Source organism: Lissotriton vulgaris, chromosome 4_1, assembly GCF_964263255.1.
Source record: "Lissotriton vulgaris chromosome 4_1, aLisVul1.2, whole genome shotgun sequence".
NCBI classification, from domain to species: Eukaryota; Metazoa; Chordata; class Amphibia; order Caudata; family Salamandridae; genus Lissotriton; species Lissotriton vulgaris.
Genome location: NC_141691.1, coordinates 230,858,054 through 230,876,864, shown reverse-complemented (window position 1 = coordinate 230,876,864; position 18,811 = coordinate 230,858,054).

Sequence of the window (18,811 nt, the reverse complement as noted above, 5' to 3'; positions counted from 1 at the left end):
GATTGCTGTGTTATTGGTACCCAAACAGAATATGGCAGTCCATGTCGAGGTCCAAGTTGAGTGTCGCAGAGTGTATCGGGGGACAGTGGAAGTTGATGATGCAAAGGGCAGAACCAAGCAGAAACAGGCCATATGGTGGAGATGAATGATATTGCTTCCTTCTTACCAGTAAGGCAGATTCATCAACATCTTTGTACTCTGCTGTTTCATGTGCCTCACATGTGGGTGGTGGTGTTCTGTCTCCAGCACTGTGTGGCAGTGACACATCAGGGGCCAGAGGTGGAATGTCTGCCACGCTGTGTGGCACAGACCCTTCAGGGGGCAGAAATATGGATGGAGTGGTCGCAGCAGCATTAATCTGTGCCATGCCTTGTGGCAGCAATGCCATGAAGAGGGTCTGCAGGGCATGGAAGAACCCAGCTAGCTCTCGCTGGTGTGCACCCATGGCAGCCGCTTTTTACGCCTGCGTCCGCTCCATGTTCTCCATGATCCTGTGCATGTGTCCCAATTCCCGGGTGACATCGCTGGAGCCACTCTGAATTATTATTATTATTATTATTATTATTATTATTATTATTATTTAAAGAAATTATAGAGCGCGTAGTCACCCTGAGGTATCCCAGCGCTAAAGATCCCTACACCTGTGGGGTCAGGGGTAAAAAAAAGAGGGGGGGGACAACAATTTTAGACAGAAGCGGTTAAAAATTAAGGGAACAAGTGAGTTTTGAGCCGTTTCCTGAAGCGCAGGTAGTTGGGTTCTTTCCTCAGGTCTCGGGGGAGAGCGTTCCATAGGCGAGCTGTGTGGATCGAGAAACGTCTTCCACCCGTGCGAGCTTTCTTGAATCTGGGCAGGATGATGAGGGACTCCTTGTCCGATCGGAGGGATCTAGGGGCTTTATAAGGTTGTATAAATTTCCTCAGAATTGGGGGGCCTTGATTCTGCAGTAGCTTATGGGCCAGGCATAAGGCTTTGAATATTACTCGTTCCCTCACTGGGAGCCAGTGAAGGAGCTTCAGAGCAGGTTTGGCTGAAGCTCTGGCAGGGGTGTGCGTGAGGATCCGGGCAGCAGCATTTTGGATTTTCTGTAGTTTGTTTAGGGTTGCTTCGGGTGCGCCCAGGTATATAGCGTTGCTATAGTCAAGCCTGGACAGTATGAGGCCTTGGATGAGAAGTCTTTGCGATGTGGGTGGAAGTAGGAGCAGGATCTTTCTCATCGATTTGAGTAGCCTGAAGCAGGTGCCGGCTACTTTTTTGGCCTGCGTGGTGAATAAAAGGTCTGTTTCAATCCATACTCCCAGGCTTTTTACTTCCTGTTTAGGGGCAGGGGGGGGACCCAAAAAGGGTGGCCAGGTGTTCAAAGGGAAGGTGAGTCCTTTCTGACCCAGAAGGAGAATGTCAGTTTTAGATCCATTCAGCTTTAAGGCTGAGTTATTCATCCACCCTTGGATCTGCGTCAAGCAGTTGAATAGGTCCGCAGGCTGTTGACTAGGGTGGGAAAGGGAGACAACTAGTTGTGTGTCATCCGCATAACTGACAATGCTCACTCCGAACGGGATGACGACCTCCTCCAATGGGGACATGTAGATGTTAAACAATGTGGGGCTCAGGGAGGAGCCCTGAGGCACGCCACATTGGAGGGGTGTGTCGGAGGAGCGGGTGTTATTCTCCCAGATCTGGAAGGAGCGTTGGGCCAGAAAGGAGGAAAGCCAGGATAGCGCGGTGCCTTCTACTCCAACCTTCTTGAGCCGTTTGATCAGGAGTTGGTGGTTGACGGTGTCGAAGGCCGCACTCAGGTCGAGGAGGATCACTGCCACTGATCCTTCCTCGTCCAAGAGCGCTCTGGCCTGCTCCACTGCTCCCAGGAGGGCGATGTCGGTGCCCTGTCCTGGGCGGAAACCTGTCTGCGAGTTTTTTAGCAGATTATTGGATTCAAGAAACTGGGAGAGTTTCTTATTCACCAGTTTCTCGGCGACCTTGCTGGTCCCGGGGAGGAGGGATATTGGTCGGTAGTTGGCCAGTTCTACTGGATCCAAGGAGGATTTTTTTAGAAGCGCCTTAACGACTGCCGCTTTCCAACTAAGGGGGACGGCTCCCTGTTGAAAAGACGCGTTAATCAGATGGGTGAGGGGGGGATGATGATGGGAGCGACTTCCTTGAGGGTCCGTAGTGGTGCATGGTGCCTAGGAGATCCGCTTTTGATGGATTTGAGCGTGTTCTCTACTTCTTCGTTGGTTATTTGTCCCCAGGAAGTTAGGCGAGGGGCGATCGGAGTGTTGGGGGGATCGTCAGTCTCGCTCGGATTAGTAGAAGGGATGGAGTCTAGAATTTTTTGGATTTTTTCTTGGAAGAAGCTGGCTAGTTGATGACATTTTTCCTGGTCTGCCTTTGGGCCTGGGGGGTTTCTAGGGGCGGGGTCGGGGACCTTAAGAAGTTCTTTCAGGATGGTATAGGTTTCTTTGCTTGAACAGGCGGCTTTTTCGATTCTTTCCTGAAAGAATCGACTTTTTGTCTTGTCGATTAAAGATTTGTAAGCTGATAAGGAGGTGGAGTAGGAATGGACAGTTGTTCTTCTCTGCGAGTCAGGACTCCATTGATGTCAGCCACGGATCATTCGAGAGCATGGAGCGGACTGTGGGTGTCCATTAGGGACTGTGAGTGGTCCCTCATGGGACTTAGACACCAAGGTATGGCATCTAGTTAGGCTGCCATGTGGTCAAACCCCACCTGCACCTGTTCAGCCTTCTCATGGCACCCTAACACACGGCATTGGAAGGCCACGTGTTGTTCGTGAGGGTCCTGGGAGTCAGCCGTGGTGGTGGGTACTGCCTGCTGTGGGGTCTGTGCAGGGGCTGGGGTCTCCTTGATGCAGCTGGGCTGTCCTGCTCCTAGTGATGGGGTGCCGAGGCTGTCCATAAGCTGTTGGAAGGCGTCGGGATAGAAGGTAGCAAGGTCCTCTTCTTCATTAGTGAAGAGTTGTAGGATCTGCTCTGCAGGAGGTGTTGATTCTCCCTCTGCAATGTGTAGGGAAGATACAGTTTAACATTGTGTTCACATGTATGTTGACGCATTGTACATGTTTACATATAGACTGCATGACAGTGTACATTGTGACTGGGAGGAGCTGACTATTTGATGCGGGACAGTGGACATTCCGACAACATCACGGATGTGTGTTTGTACTTGTACATATCAACTCACATTTCCCTGCTATGACAAATGTTATTGGAAAGTTTCTACACACAAGCAGTACCAGTTGTGTCCTCTGTTCTGTTGTGAACGTGTCACCGTTTGTACCACATTGTTGTTAATGTTGATGTGCTCTGCATGTTATGGGTGTGTGCTGCATTTTGGGAAAGTCTCCCCTAACGCTCTGATTTTGCTGCCCCTTATCCCTTTCATGCGGTGTGCCTTTGACTTCTGTGCTTATACAGTGCTGAGATTTTGCATACTTGGGTACATTGGGCTCTTGGTGGGAGCTGGGAGTCTGGGGCAAGGTTAGTCCGCAGATGTGTTGTTGACGTCAGGGGTTGTTTGTGGACATGGATGTGTCAGAGTCTGACCTGCTCCTTTACAGATGTGGTCCACACTAAGCCACCTCAGTGTTGTGGCGTGCAACATTTCATGATACATTAACTGCAGAAATGCTATTCATCGTGCAGTGTCACTTGCTTGGTCAGTGTGGCTTACAGACACGCTGCGTTGCTGGGTTTAGCGCATGAGCATGGGTTGGTTGTGAGATTGGGGGTGTGTGGGAAGGGCCCCCTCTGGGCACATAGTCAACGGGGGCCTACTTGCATTTTCTAGGTGTGCTGCAGTGTGCCAAGGGGATCAGAGACATGCTCCAGAGTCAATGTGGGTGTGCTCGGTGCTATACTTAATTGTGCATGTGTGCCTTTGTGCCCATCTCCCCCGTCCCCTAAGTCCCTGGTCGTTACTCACCCTGTTGCTGTTGTGTCAGGTCATGTTGTGCAGTGTCCGGTCCCCCAACTCATGCCACCGTCTCCACACTGATGACTGTGGACACCATTTCCTCTATCTCATCCAGCTCCTCCTGTGGCGCTGGACTCCCACCTCCAGTTTGCATTGCTGCCTTCTGATTGTTGGGGAGTTTCTGCTTGGTTTTGCGCTTCACATCATTCCAGCGCATCTTGACCTCCTCAGCACTCCGACTGCATTCACCGTGTCCACGATTGACTGCCATATTCAATTTTTTGTTGCCAATGACACAGTGGAGGTGATGAACAGTTGTTGGTGGTGTTCTATCACCTTCATTATCAGGATCCTGTTTTCCTTCAGACTGAACCACGTCTTCCTCTTTTTCTTGTCCTTACCCCGAGGTCCCAGGCTGTTCCTCCGTGTGGCTTGTGGGGTTCTGGTTGTCCTCTGTACTTGCTCCAGCTACCTCCATTGTTTTGGTTTTGTTTGTGTTTTTCTTTTCTACTTTTACAGTGCTTTTTCACTCCTGATGTGTGTGAATTGCAGACCTGGCGAAGATTATCGCTGATTTTTTTATCGCAGTTGGGCCCATCGCAGCTTTTTTCATGTTGGGGTTTAGATTTTTATCGCTGTCCCATTGACTTTATCGTGAACATTTGACGAGTTATGGGGAAAATATCGCATGTTACTGCTGTGTTGTGAATAGGACGTTAACACAGAGTTATTTTCCAGCGATACAAGGCGATTTGAAACATATGTTAACTGATTTTGACGGTGATTATCGCACGTTCTTGAGAATTTATCCCTTTGGATTTTCAGTAGGAGAGTTCCACAACACGCTGCCACCACTGTAGAGAATTCTGAGGCAGCCAAGGGAGAAATGAATTTCCTTGCTTCAAGATATTCCTAATTCCGAGAGTTTTCTCACCACTGAGCTTTTCAAAGATCATGCAGTGGCAATTTGAAAGGAATTCTATCTTCTATCATAATCCACTGCCGGTCCTTCAGTACAGGTAGCCATGGTCACTTTTTTTTCTTTTTTTTCCTGGGAGGCGCTGTATTTCCCTCATAAAAGGTGTTACCCCAGTTTAGGACTGGGCCTATTCCGACAACATCCATGTTATGTGAAATTAATAGAATGCTACTGTGATAGCCTCGCGTGGTTCGTGACAGATGTGAGTGCTTCCTTAAATAAAACTGACCTTTTTGTCCTCAACAACTTTCCAACAATTTAACTCACATAAACTGCATGCCTTCGTTCACATTCTTCTATGTTTTAAAATGTTGTTTTTATCACCTTTCTTTCTCTTTGCATGTTACCTATTGTTCCTAAATAGTTAGTCCACTATCTTCTGTTCAACAAAGGTTCCACAAATTGGTGCCTGCTGCAAGGCGGAGAAAAGAGCAAACATAATGTGCACTTTCACTCAGTTTCAGAATCTGTGGTATTGTGAAACTGGAATGAAACAATTATCCTTAGACACCTGACATATGCTGTATTATTCTCTTACTTTAGTTGGAGATTAAAATAACATGCTGTTTAAATGTCACGCTTAGCATGCTTTTCAAGCTAGTCAAAATAAACGTATGTACAACATAACAATAAAATGTGTAAATGCATGTGCATATGAAAACAGAAAACAAAACACATATGTAACAGCATATGCTGGATTATCCACAGTTGAATGGAAACCCATTGTTGCGTCTCTGACGAGCCATTTACATGTGTTAACATTTTGGTTACTATTTAATGAACTGACTATTGAAAAGTAAGAATTTAACAAAAATGCCCAACATTCAAAGCCACAAAAAGAAACAAACATTGACAAACCCCAGTAGGCTTTACACGATGGACCCAAACCGGGTAATATCCATGCACAGATTAATATAGATGGCACGTATATGCACACATGCAGCGAGAATACGAAACCTACAGACTTCCAGGCACTCGGATACTAACACACCTACAGACACCATGCACACATAACACCCTACGAGTATCTATTTACACATACTTACAAGCACCCACTCAAACAGACAATGCTGTCAGTCAAACAAAGAAACGTATTATACGTTGGTTGCGTGTATAGTGCATTATGCATCTCTAATGGCATCTGAAAGGGATGAGATTGGCAGGAGAGCAGAAAGGAGGCAACAAGAGAAAGGTAATGAGGGAGGACCCTTGTGAATGGAATGGTTTGCCCTAAAATGGAGCGTTTAATGGTAGGCGGACATCCGGATGTGATTGTCAGGGAAGAAGCTGGGAGGAAAGTAGGAAAAGCAAGAAGAGAGTTGGAGAGGTGAAGTGGTATAAAGTTGATAATACCAAACATTGGTGCTCATTATGATGGCGGAGGGACCGCCACCACCGGGCCAGTGGTGGCGATCCTCCGCCATCACAATGAGATTCACCCACCGCCAAATTAGGATGGCGGTGGGTATTGTAAGCAAACGCAAAGTCCGCCCGCTACTTTTCTGCTGGTGGCAATCGCACCAATTGCCTAGCAAGTGGAAAAGGGCCTCTAATATGGTGGCAGTGCCTAGCAGGCACCGTCCACCATATTAGGATGTGCCCTGTTAGAGGTCTTTCCATGTCCGCGCCCCCTTGGAAAGGATGTCGGGGTTTGGGTTTGGGGGCCGATTGCGGGCCCGATATGTGTGGGGGGAGGATGTAGGTGCACTGGGGGGGTACCCATGGTACCTCCTACATTTCCATGCACAAGGTGGCAGGCATTGCGTGGTGCCTGCCGCGTTGTGCATGGAAATGCACATTGTGGCATTTTAAGATTGTGAACGGTGCTGCAGCCAGCTGCACCGTCCGCAATGTTAAAAGGCTAGGATGAGCCCACCATACTGGCGGGCGCATCCTAATTGGGCTGGTGGGACCGCCGCACGGCTGGCGTGCGGTCCCAGCACCGCTATGATGGCAGTCAGACTGATATCCGCCCTCCATCATAATGAGCCCCATTGTGAGGCATTCGAGCCTCAAATATGGTACATAGTTATAGCGATAGCATGGCAAATCAAGAAAAGGCAGGTCCCCATGCACACAAAAGAAGACAGACATACAAACTGTATCACAAAACACAGATGTGATCAGTGAACACAAAAGTACAGGTAGAGGGATAATAGAATGATTGAACAGAAAAACAGGTGAGCTGATCGATGCAGGTTTCCTGCTCACTTTTTTCTTTAGACCCTCTGCTGATGAAATCAAACTAAAATTTTATAACAATTGATGTAAAATCCTATTAGGAGCCTGTTAAAAGGAGAGATACTCGATTTCAAGTAATTTAAGTATCTTTAATGAAGTACAGCATCAACGTCCAGTCGGTTTCCTGTCTAACATGAACTGCCCTGCAAGGAGCTCACATTCTATATGACCTCATAGAATTCCTTAAAGAGAACAGACATCAGATTATAACACATCCCCTCCCCACCAAACCACACAAAACAGCACAACAGGAGATCTGAAATAAAATAACCAAACAGAAAAAGAAATGGTCAGGTTAAATGCAGTAATAATAACATAACGAGAAAACTATACGACTGTAATTCAAGACATAATATAATCTTTAAATTTCATCGGCAAATGACGTTGTCTACTGGAAAAATGACTTGAACTAGAATCAGTAGATGTCAAACCGGCTCTAGAAGTTCCAGCACATTGGTCATGACTGAATGACCTAACATCAACAACATCATCTTGAGAACAACTTCGATGGTTCAAAGGACTAGGGTGATTCTTCAAACATTTGACTAACCTAGACATACTCCAAATGCTACCATTGTTAACCTTCACAACATTTTTCTTAATGGAGACAATAGTGAATGGACCCATGAAGGTACTCTTGCCCTTAAACGTGTGCCTAGGATTCTTTATCAAAACCCTGTCTCCAACATTCCACTTCTTCCCTTTCACACACATTTCAGAATCATATCTTGCTTTGTATTGATTTTGATACTCCAAAATCTTGTCTTTTTTCATTTCAACCGATAAAGTTTCTCCTTCAACCACAGGCATCCAAAAAGGATTCAACTTGGAAATCGCTTTTCTGCCCCTCAAGACTTCAAAAAGAGATGTTAAGGTAACACCATTAGGTGTGGTTCTATGTGCCCAAAAGGTATCTCTCAAGATCTCTTTAAGAGACAACTTGGTATCCAATGCACGTTGAAGACAAGTTTTAACCAGTTGGTTTATTCTCTCCGCTAAACCATTAGCCTGAGGAGAATATAATGCTGTTTTTTGATGAATCACACCACAATTTTTGAGAAAATCATTAATTTCACTAGAGATGAATTGCACACCATTATCTGTTATCAAGAATTTAGGTTAACCTTCAAAAGCAAACACTCCCTTGAGAAACTCAATAACAGATTTGGCATTTACAGAAGATGTACACTTCGTCACCACCCATTTAGATGTGTTATCCACCAATAAAATGACAAAACGTTCACTTGGTGGTAGCAAGTCAAATGGTCCCATAATGTCTAAACCTAACTTCGTCCACACAATTTCAGGAACTTTAACCGGTGACAAGGGTGCGTGATTGATTGCATACGACTTGTCATTAGATGCACACAAAGTACAATCTTTAACCACACCTTCAATGATACGATCCATAGTAGGCCACCAGTATCTTTCCCTCACTCTAGCCTTGGTGAGACTCCTTCCAAGATGACCCTCATGAGCAGTGTTAATAATTTTGTCTCTAAACTCAATTGGGGGAATCACCCTCAGACCTCTCAATAAATTGTCCCCCACAAAAGAAATTTCATCTTTAACAGACCAATATGTTTTCATTTCCTGATCCAAAGATTTGTAGTCTGGCCATCCCTGACTTATCCAGGTTTTGAGCTCAGTTAAAATCCTATCTTTGATCACACCATCCCTCCATTCATTTTGTGTCAGTGCATTTTCAGCAACCCAAAATACACACTCTTCCTTGTCATCACCAATATTTTCCTCCAGCGGTAATTGCGACAAACAGTCAGCAGATTTGTTATTCGACCCAGGTATATATCGTACAAGAGAAGCTTTTATCAAAAAATCCCACTCTTGATGAAGCTATCAAAATTGTTGAAGGCATGGAAAACACCTCATCTTGGGTAAAAGAGATAAAAAAAGGTCATGAAGAAAAAAAAGAGCTAGAAAGTGAGATTCATGCTGTTAATGACGATCTGTATCTTTAATGAAGTACAGCATCAACGTCCAGTCGGTTTCCAGTCTAACACGAACTGCCCTGCAAGGAGCTCACATTCTATATGACCTCATAGAATTCGTTAAAGAGAACAGACATCAGATTATAACAGAGCCATATAAAGAGAATCAGGTGTAATAAAATAAACACATGCCTTAATTTCGTACTGGCAGATTACTAGTTGTTCCACACCTGTTTTTTCTGGGTGCGCAAAAACCGGATTAGAACTTTTTGACAGGTAAAACTGTCCAGAAAAATTGCATGAGACTTTGGCTGCAGCAGCAAAGTCACATTCCTGTTCTTTTTACATATAATGCTTCCCCTCTGTCAAAAACTTACCCTTTCCTCCTCTTCTCCCCATCCCCTCCTGCACCCTCTCAAAATCCATTGCCACATCAACCACAAAATCTGGGGGAAACCATGCACAGTCTAGTCATGTGACAAACGCTTTGCTGACTCTGCCCCTTTCCAACATGGCGCTTCCTGCTCGGCATTTGGTGGCCACCGGAGTGGAGAATAGTTTGTGCTAAGCCTGGGGGCCATGAGCCGTCTGTTGGGAGCAGTGGGCTGAGAGCAGAGAGAGGGTGACTCAAAGTTTTTCTCTCCTTTTTCTGCCCTGGCAACCTCAAATGGAAGTGCTGCCTGATACTTCTGCTCCATGGAGTTACTTGGTAAATGCCTTGAAAATACTTGCAGATTGGTGCGAAGTGAGAGGAGCTGACCCCAACCGTTAATGGACAAGTAGTCTCAAGAGGAATCGAGTTGAGGAGACACTGCTTGGTGTTACTTAGTCTGCTTGGGGAACCAGCTGCTGTCCCCTTGGACTCAGGTGAGATATAGTTCCTGGCTATTGCTGCTTTTTATTTCGTACACTAGTCTCATGCATCAGGACACTGATTTGTAAACCATTTTGAATATGCCAAGACTTAAGTCTGCATTTAATTCAAAAGGGCTGTTCGAAACGTGGGTCTCTAGTTGGCAGAGGTAGCTACCTTTGTCCAAATAGGAGCCCTTGCTTCTGGTCAGGGTAAGGGGGATACACTCCTAAAATAACCTCTTTTCACCCCCTTAGTAGCTTGGCATGAGCAGACCTGCTTATCTCAGAGGCATTTTGTCAAGCATTTGTGTACACCTACAGTAATGCAGTGAAAATACTACAAATGGACACCAACCCAGTTTAGAAAAATAAATAATCTTTATCTATTTTTAAAACAAGACCAAATGACAAAAATCCAAATACAGTATCCCAAGTATCCTTAAAAATAAGTTATTCACTTAAATCAAGCTTGTCGCAACAAATAACTCCACTTGGAGTTATAACGACGTTGTGAGCGGTGAAAATCCCAAAGTACGGCGCAGACAGCGAAGTACGTGGCGTCGGCCCACACAGAAAAGACCTTGGATGATTGTGAAAACAAACACAGTTCACGGTGTCAGGGAGGTGCAGCTTTGTTGGTGCTGCACGTTGGTTAACTCCTTACGACCCCAGGGGAGGTGCAGACCCTGTCCCTTACTGCAGTGCAGGGGAGGTGAGACAACGGTTCCTTACTGCGTCCGGGAGATGATGTCACAATGGCACCAAAACCACTGTTCCTTTCGATGGTGTGATGCTGATGGATTCGGTGAGTCACCCACGTCAAGGATCAGCTCAGCGATGATGAAGTCGGCTTCAGAGTCGATGTGGCACAGCAGCAGGCATTGGGCCAACGTCGCAAGTTGGAGCAGCGCTCATGGCTTTAGGCAGGTTACGGCGTCGCTCACTGGCATCAATGTGGCACTGCGGCCTGCATCGGGTCTACTTCGCAAGTCGGAGCAGCGCTCACGGCTTCAGTGCAAATCACTGCGTCGCTCGCAGGCGTCAGTGTTGCAATTTTCTTCTGTGGCAGCTAAAACAGCAGTTCTAGATGCAGGCAGACAGAAGGGATGAAGCCTTTGTGTTACTAATACTTCTAACGAGGAGGCAAGCTCAGTTTCATGCCCTTGAAGAGCTTTTCTTCAAGCAGGTGACCACCCAAAACAGCTAAATCCTTTTTCTCCTTTCCTTGGCAGCAATCAGCCACTGCAGGCCAAGCCCACACAGCTCTTCAGTTTCTCAGGCTCTTCTCCTTGGCAAAGGGTTCCTCTTCATTTCCCAGAAGAGATCTTAAAGTCTTGGGTCTGGGCCCCTCTTTTTATACACACAAATCCTTTGTTCTCTGAAGGCAGAGAGTGTCTGTACCCAGCCAAAAACAGTTCTGTCTTCACCGGTGCAGCTTCCTGGCAGGAGGTGGAAACAGCATTGTTGAAGGCAGATGGCCCATTCAGGTGAGAAGGAAATCTTCTCCCCCTACTCCAAATGCAACCCAGGTCTATTCAGCCCAGCCCTGACTCATAAGACTATTGGAGCCTCAGCCATCTCCAGCCCCCTGTCTTCCAAAAGCCAGGCATGCAATACCCAAACCTAGCAGAGGCACACTGGATGGTTAGGCAAGAAAATACCCACTTTCTAAAAGTGGTATTTTCAAACACATGTAAAATTCACCCTTACTAAAAGATGCATCTTAACATTCTGAGTTCAGGCATACTAAACTTTATTTTCCTATCTTGTTCTCAGGGTCAGTTATGTTTATAAGATGTTATAAACGAACTCCCCATTCTGGCCTATGGGAACAGATAGCCTTGCAATAGTGAAAAACGAAATTGGCAGTATTACACTATCAGGACATGCCACACACATCAGGGCATGTCTACCTTTCACATACAATGCACCCTGCCCACAGGGGTACTTTGGGACTGCTTAAGGGTGACTAATATGTAGAAAGGGGAAGGTTTAGGGACTGGCAAGTATGTGCACTTGCCAAGTCGACATGGCAGTCCCGACTGCACACAGACTCTGCAATGGCAGGCCTGAGTCACATTTTACAGGCTGCGTCTGTGGGTGGCACAAGCAGTGCTGCAAGCGGATCACTGACATAATATCGAGGGACAGAATATCGACTATCAAAAATATCGTTGACAAAATATCGACAGACAGAATATCAAGTTTGTATCTACAAACAGGTAAGTACAAAAATATCGAGTAAAAAATATCATTTACTAAAATATAGTTTATAAAAATATCGACTTTATTAAAAACAATGTTAAATTAAATTAATATTAAAAATTAATTACTAAAATATACTTAAAAATACTTACATTAACTTATAATAATTAAATAATTAATGAAAGTTATAAAGAAAATTACATCATATTTGTTAAAACATATATATATATATATAGTAACATAATATAATTAAATAATATCCAATATTATTACCGTACAATAGCGGAAGTGTCAAAATTACTATTCCCACTCCAAAGAGTGCAGTCGTAGCGAAAGCATTGGATAGCGTAGGGGTTAAAATTACTATTCCCACTCCAGTGGGTGCAATAGTAGGAAAAGCTTTGGATAGCGTAGGGGTAAAAATTACTATTCCCACTCCAGTGGGTGCCACAGTAGGGAAAGCGTTGGACAGCGTAGGAGTAAAAATTACTATTCCAACTCCAAGGAATGCAACAGTAGGGAAAGCGTTGGATAGCGTAGGGGTAAAAATGACTATTCCCACTCCAAATAGTGCAACAGTAGGGAAAGCGTTGGATAGCGTAGGGGTAAAAATTACTATTCCAACTCCAAGGAGTGCAACAGTAGGGAAAGCGTTGGATAGCGTAGGGGTAAAAATTACTATTCCCACTCCAAATAGTGCAACAGTAGGGAAAGCGTTGGATAGCGTAGGGGTTAAAATTACTATTCCCACTCCAGTGGGTGCAACAGTAGGGAAAACGTTGGATAGCATGGAGGTAAAATTTACTATTCCCACTCCAGTGGGTGCAACAGTAGGGAAAGCGTTGGATAGCGTAGAGGTAAAAATTACTATTCCCACTACAGAGAATGCAACATTAGGGAAATGAAATACTTCATATATTATTTTAAAAAATATAAATTAATATCTATAAAAATGTATTTAAAAGTAATTACCAATTGAATATAATATAATAATTATTCTATTAAAATTACTAATTAACATTAATTATTACAATTAGTTACCTATTAATACAAATTAATTACAAATTAACAATTAAGTATTTAATAATTAAAAATCAATTAACAATTAATTCGAATTAAATACAATTAAATACATTTAATTATTTAATTAATTTTAAATAATTTACTTCCCACCCTATTCCCCTATAAACCCACAACCCGCTACAGAAAATAAATTAGTAAAATTAACATAATTAGCAATTAATCAATTAAATTAAAATAATTGGCAATTAAAATGTTATTAATTACCCATAAAAACTTAATTAACCTCCTCATCAAGGGCTAGTTTAGGCCAACTAACCCTTCTTTTGTTATTAGATAGTGAGACCTGTGGCAGGGATGCCTCTGCCACAGAGAGCTCTGCAAAGGTACCTTCTTTGATCGATAGAACCAAGGGATTGTGATCGCTCTCTGCTCTACTTACTACCACCATATCCAGTAGACTGGGCCAGATTTCCACATTCACCAGGATCTAGTCAATGCGGGAGCCAGATCTGCCATTATCGTAGGTCAATGCCCCCATCCTATCGGACTTCAATCGCCCATTAACTGCACGCATTCCCTGATTCAAGCATAGACCCTTCAAAAATATGGCTGATTGGGACCATTTCTTAATAGGTTGTAATTCCAAACCCGGGGTGCCCCATAAAGAATCCTCATCTTCGGTGAGCATACCATCATCCAGCCCCAGAGGTTCAAAACAGGTATTGAAGTCCCCCAATACCACCCTATTTGTATTCACCAGCAATGAACTTAAGAGACCCTCCAGCAAGAGTGCAACAGGTGAGCATTTTCCACCTTGGATGCCCCGCATATAGATATTTACAATCACCATATTCAGTCCCGAAGACGAGTTTACCCGTATGGCCAACATATCGGGGTTGTCCAACGGGAGTTCCTCCACTGTTACTCCCACATGTTGGCGTACCCAAATAGCTAGACCACCCACTGGTCTGCCCCTTGCACCTTTCACAGCTGGTCTGGAATAGTTCAAAAAGCCAGCGCGAAATATAGGCCGAGTGGCCCAGGTTTCCTGGAAGGACCAAATATCAGAATGGTCTAAGAAGGTCCCCCAGTCATGCAGATCAAGCTTTGATTCAAGGCCAGCAATATTCCAGGAGCATATCCGTAGCAACGGTAAACACTGGTCAATTACCCCCCTCCCACCTCCCGCCGAGCTAGATATGGCTGGGCAGGGTGAACAGAGAGTTGGGCTGACACCAGTGCAAGAAGGTAGGGAACTTACAGGTAAGAGTGAAAATAATGATTCACCATGGGTGGCTTTATCAACATTTAAACCAACAGATATCCCCTGTTCAGGTCCCACTAGAAATGAGCCACAGTCAACGGAAGGGAGTGCAGTTGCAGGCTCAGTGGATTGCACTGATAAAAGACTCTCATATGCTGGATGTAATAAAGAGTTTGATGTTAGAGTCACCATGGCCATTAGACTGCTAACAGAATACCCCGGCTGTCAATCACACCCATCGAAACAGGAGAAAATATTAAATCTGTTAGAAACTTCTAACGGGGTAAATGGAATCAAATGATCCATTCTCCTGTCCCCATGTAAGTGATCCAACCTCCCTGGAGGCATACTATAGCTTCTAACGGGAACTGTGTTCCACCCAAGATCGTCCCTGGTGGGCAAGGGTCTAGGAACTTGCCCCATGTAACTGTTATTAGATGGCATGTACATGTTACGCTGTGTATCAGCTAGTCCTCCAGGTTAGAAAGGGGGGGTCACAAGGGATCTTGGATAGAAATATGTTAAGTCATATGGAACTATGACATTGCTCAAGTTCCCCGAGGGCCCATTCAGTACAAATCTGACTGCCTCTGGGTCTCTAAAATTTATTACGATAAGGTCTCCCTTTAAATTTTTTTCCCTGCTGCCCAACCAGGGAAGACGCCTGACGTGAACAATCTCTCCATTAATATAATATGGGAGTGGTCTATTTTGTCCTAGCCAGTGCATAGTTTTATTTTTTAACTGGGAGTACCCCTCCCGTTTACCAACCTCTAGGGTAGGGACTCCTGTAAGCACGACCACAAAAGGCACAGCATCAGGAGGTAATTCAACATTGGGGCCCTGCAATTTATCATTGGTAGGTCGACTCAACCTTCCCCTTCCCACTCGCTTGTTCCGGGAGGTCGGATTATCCCCTCCCTTCTGAGGTTCTCTAGCAGCCTGTGCAGCTGATTTTACTGCTGTCACCGGAGGGACCTGTTGGTAAGCTCGCTGGGTTACTGGTGCTCCCGAATGGGTATTAACAGGGGGTTTATTACCTTTGTTAATGCCCTTTATAGGGCCCTTGGGGGCTGCCGGGGTCGGGACAGGAGCAATTAGAGCCTGAGCTGTGGCCATCAGTGGGGAGACTGGCTTTTCGGTGATCATGGAAGGCCCTGCCCCAGCATCATCGGCAAACAATGACTCTAGGTTCCCAAGCCGTTGTTCCACCCTCTTCAGAATATCTAGTATTGGGTGCATAAAGGACCTAAATAGGTGCTCAATAGAATCCCAAGGGGTACCAGACAATAAGGCTTTCTCTAGAGGGGGAAAGGCTGGCCTCGCTTCACATAATGAATCGGTAACAGGCATTATATCATTTGTATCTAACACCACAGAAGCCGGTGGCACTACAGCAGGAATTACTGGGGCCTTAGCCATAGATACAGCTAGAGCATTAGCTTTTAGGGATTTGCCAAACTCAGAATGACTGAGCTTACACCTCTGAGGTACCCCCCCTTCTCCTTTTAGATGGTGGAGGGCCATGAGCTTTGGGTACATAGGGCAACTTGCCCTTCTTTTTAGGTAACTCCCTAGCTGGAAGAGAAGGCACGTTAATTACATCTAGTCCTGTAATAGGAATGCTTGGGGACAGCACATTGGGTGAAGGAGCAGTATTTACAACAACATGAAGCGGCGAAGTGTCTCTAAGGAGTAAGGGGAATTTGTCCAAAAACAGTGGGTCTTCGCTGAAAATGTCAGAGACTGTGTCCGGCAAAACAGGTACAGGCACCAAATCCGACAAAGATCTATTTTTCAGGGATTCGATGGAGCGACGACGCTCAATCCTGCGCTCTGCCATCACATGATCCTTATCCAGGTCCGTAGCAGCCCTAGTAAAGTAGCTCTCTAGTGTTCCTTTACTGCCCCCCGCAGATACCGATTTGTCACAGTTTGTAGACATAGTGAAGATGTCCTACCTTCCCAACAGCCTAGGGGGCTTGTAAAGGCGAAAGAGGGGTGGCCCGTCCCGTCCTCCTCCGTCCCCGGACGGCCACAGACAGCCCGCCCTTTGCCCGGGCTTAGCCCGGCGTTCCGCGAGGGAGGGTGTGCGCCTATTTTATGCGCCTCCTGGCGCTTGTGGATGGTGCGCGGTGGGCGCTGTGCCTGCTGGGTGTTGTAGTACCCCTGGCCCGCCCTCCACACTGCGGCAGCTCTCCAGGTGTCCAAGGAGGCGTGCGGCGGGAGGCGGGATGCGGGATGGCTCCGGCGGCAACAGCGAGGCGGCAGGTAATCAGTGGAATCAGCTTTTCGCCAAAAGGAAAAGGGCCACAGCAGGTCCCAACAGTAGAAAGTTCCACCGCTCTGCAGGGTGTGCGCTTATTTTATGAGCCTCCTGGCGCTTGTGGATGGTGAGCGGTGGGCGCTGTGCCTGCTGGGGGTTGTAGTACCCCTGGCCCGCCCTCCAAACTGCGGCAGCTCTCCAGGTGTCCAAGGAGGCGTGCGGCGGGAGGCGGGATGCGGGATGGCTCCGGCGGCAACAGCGAGGCGGCAGGTAATCAGTGGAATCAGCTTTTCGCCAAAAGGAAAAGGGCCACGGCAGGTCCCAACCGTAGAAAGTTTAATTACCAATTAATTCAAAATAAATACCAATAAATAATTGTACATATTTAATTAATTGTAATTAAATTACTTCCCACCCAATTCCCCTATAAACCCACAACCCGCTACAGAAAATAAATTAGTAAAATTAACCTAATTAGCTATTAATCTATTAAAATGTAATTAATTGCCACATATAAATTAATTAACAATTAATTAAAAATGAATACCAATAAATACATTTACTTATTTAATTAATTATAATTAAATTACTTCCCACCCTATTTCCCTATAAACCCACAACCCGCTACAGAATTAAATTACGCAAAAAATTTTAAAACAAAATTCATTAATTAAAATTAATTATAACATAAATACACACTTTTCACATATATAATAACATAAAAAACACTATAAAAAATTCGATATTATTAAAAAATCGATAATTTTAATAACCTATATTATATACTTCGATATTTTAACTGTCTATATTTTTAACATTCGATATTACATTACTTACCTTAAAAACGATATTTTTGATGTCTATATTCTGTCCATTCGATATTTTGTCCATTCTATATTTAAAACTCGATATTATGTCTATTCGATATTTTGGACTCGATATTTTGACTGTTCACTGCTGCAAGCCAACCAGCATAATTTAATATACAGGCCCTGGGCACACATGGTGCACTGTACTAGGGTCTGACAAGTAAATCAAATAACCAATCATGGAATCACTAATCCATAAACACAATTCACAAAGGAGCACTTGCACTTTGGTATTGAACAGCAGTCGCAAAGTGCCCAAAGCATCTACACCAGCAATAACACGGGAGGCAACAGCAACAAAAATGGAAGGGAGACCCAGGCCAATGGTGGCAAGTCTAACAGGGGTGATCAAAAATGTTTGGACTCCATGTTAAGGAGAAGCTTCAACCTCTTTCAGTGAAAATGTGTACCCTTTAACCCCTTGCGTGCTGCCGTTGGCCGACGGAGCCTCGCCCACTCTTTAGAACGCCCGCACAGCGGCGGAAAAACCGCCGCGATTAAGGCGTTAAGAACCATCAGAAATGCTGACTCTCACTAATAAGGGTGCACACAAAACAGAAATGGAAATGGCTGTAATATCGACCTGACCTTCTTTGGTTACTGAACTTTTGGCTACCTTATTAACCAATAAAGCTCTGCAGCAGGGTATCGGAGACAGTCATGAGGGGATCCTATCCAGGACAATGTATATTCCATACTCCCAGCCCAGTAAAATCAATCGGGAGGCCCCCCTCAAAGGACCTGTCTTTGGAATGTATGGAAGGTAGGAACTTGGAGGCAACACAAGGAATTGGACAAAAAACGGGACTGAGAGATCTGCCAGGTGCCGTGGGGTTTGCCAGAGAACAAGAAGGTGTAGTTTGTTAAAGGGGAAATGATATCATAAGCTGCTCTTTCCACCTTATGGTAATCTTCTGTTGGAGATGAAAACTTTTTCCAGCCTTTAGTAAGGGGGTCAAGTCCTCTGTAGCCTCTGTCTCAGCCTCCAATATGGTAAATACTCGAGCAACATGAAGTCGGTATCTCAGTGAACGAAGATACATAGAAAATCCAGTCAAATAAGTTGGATGTCCCCTAAACCTCCCAATTAAGTGTAGGATCCACCTTGGGGGTTAAACTGCTGGGGTAACTGATCATCCTCTAAATAAATTCTCTCTCCTTAGCGTAACTGGTGACTGAGGATACAGAATGTCGTCTAGCTTGAGCTAAGATCAAGTCATTGCTGTTCA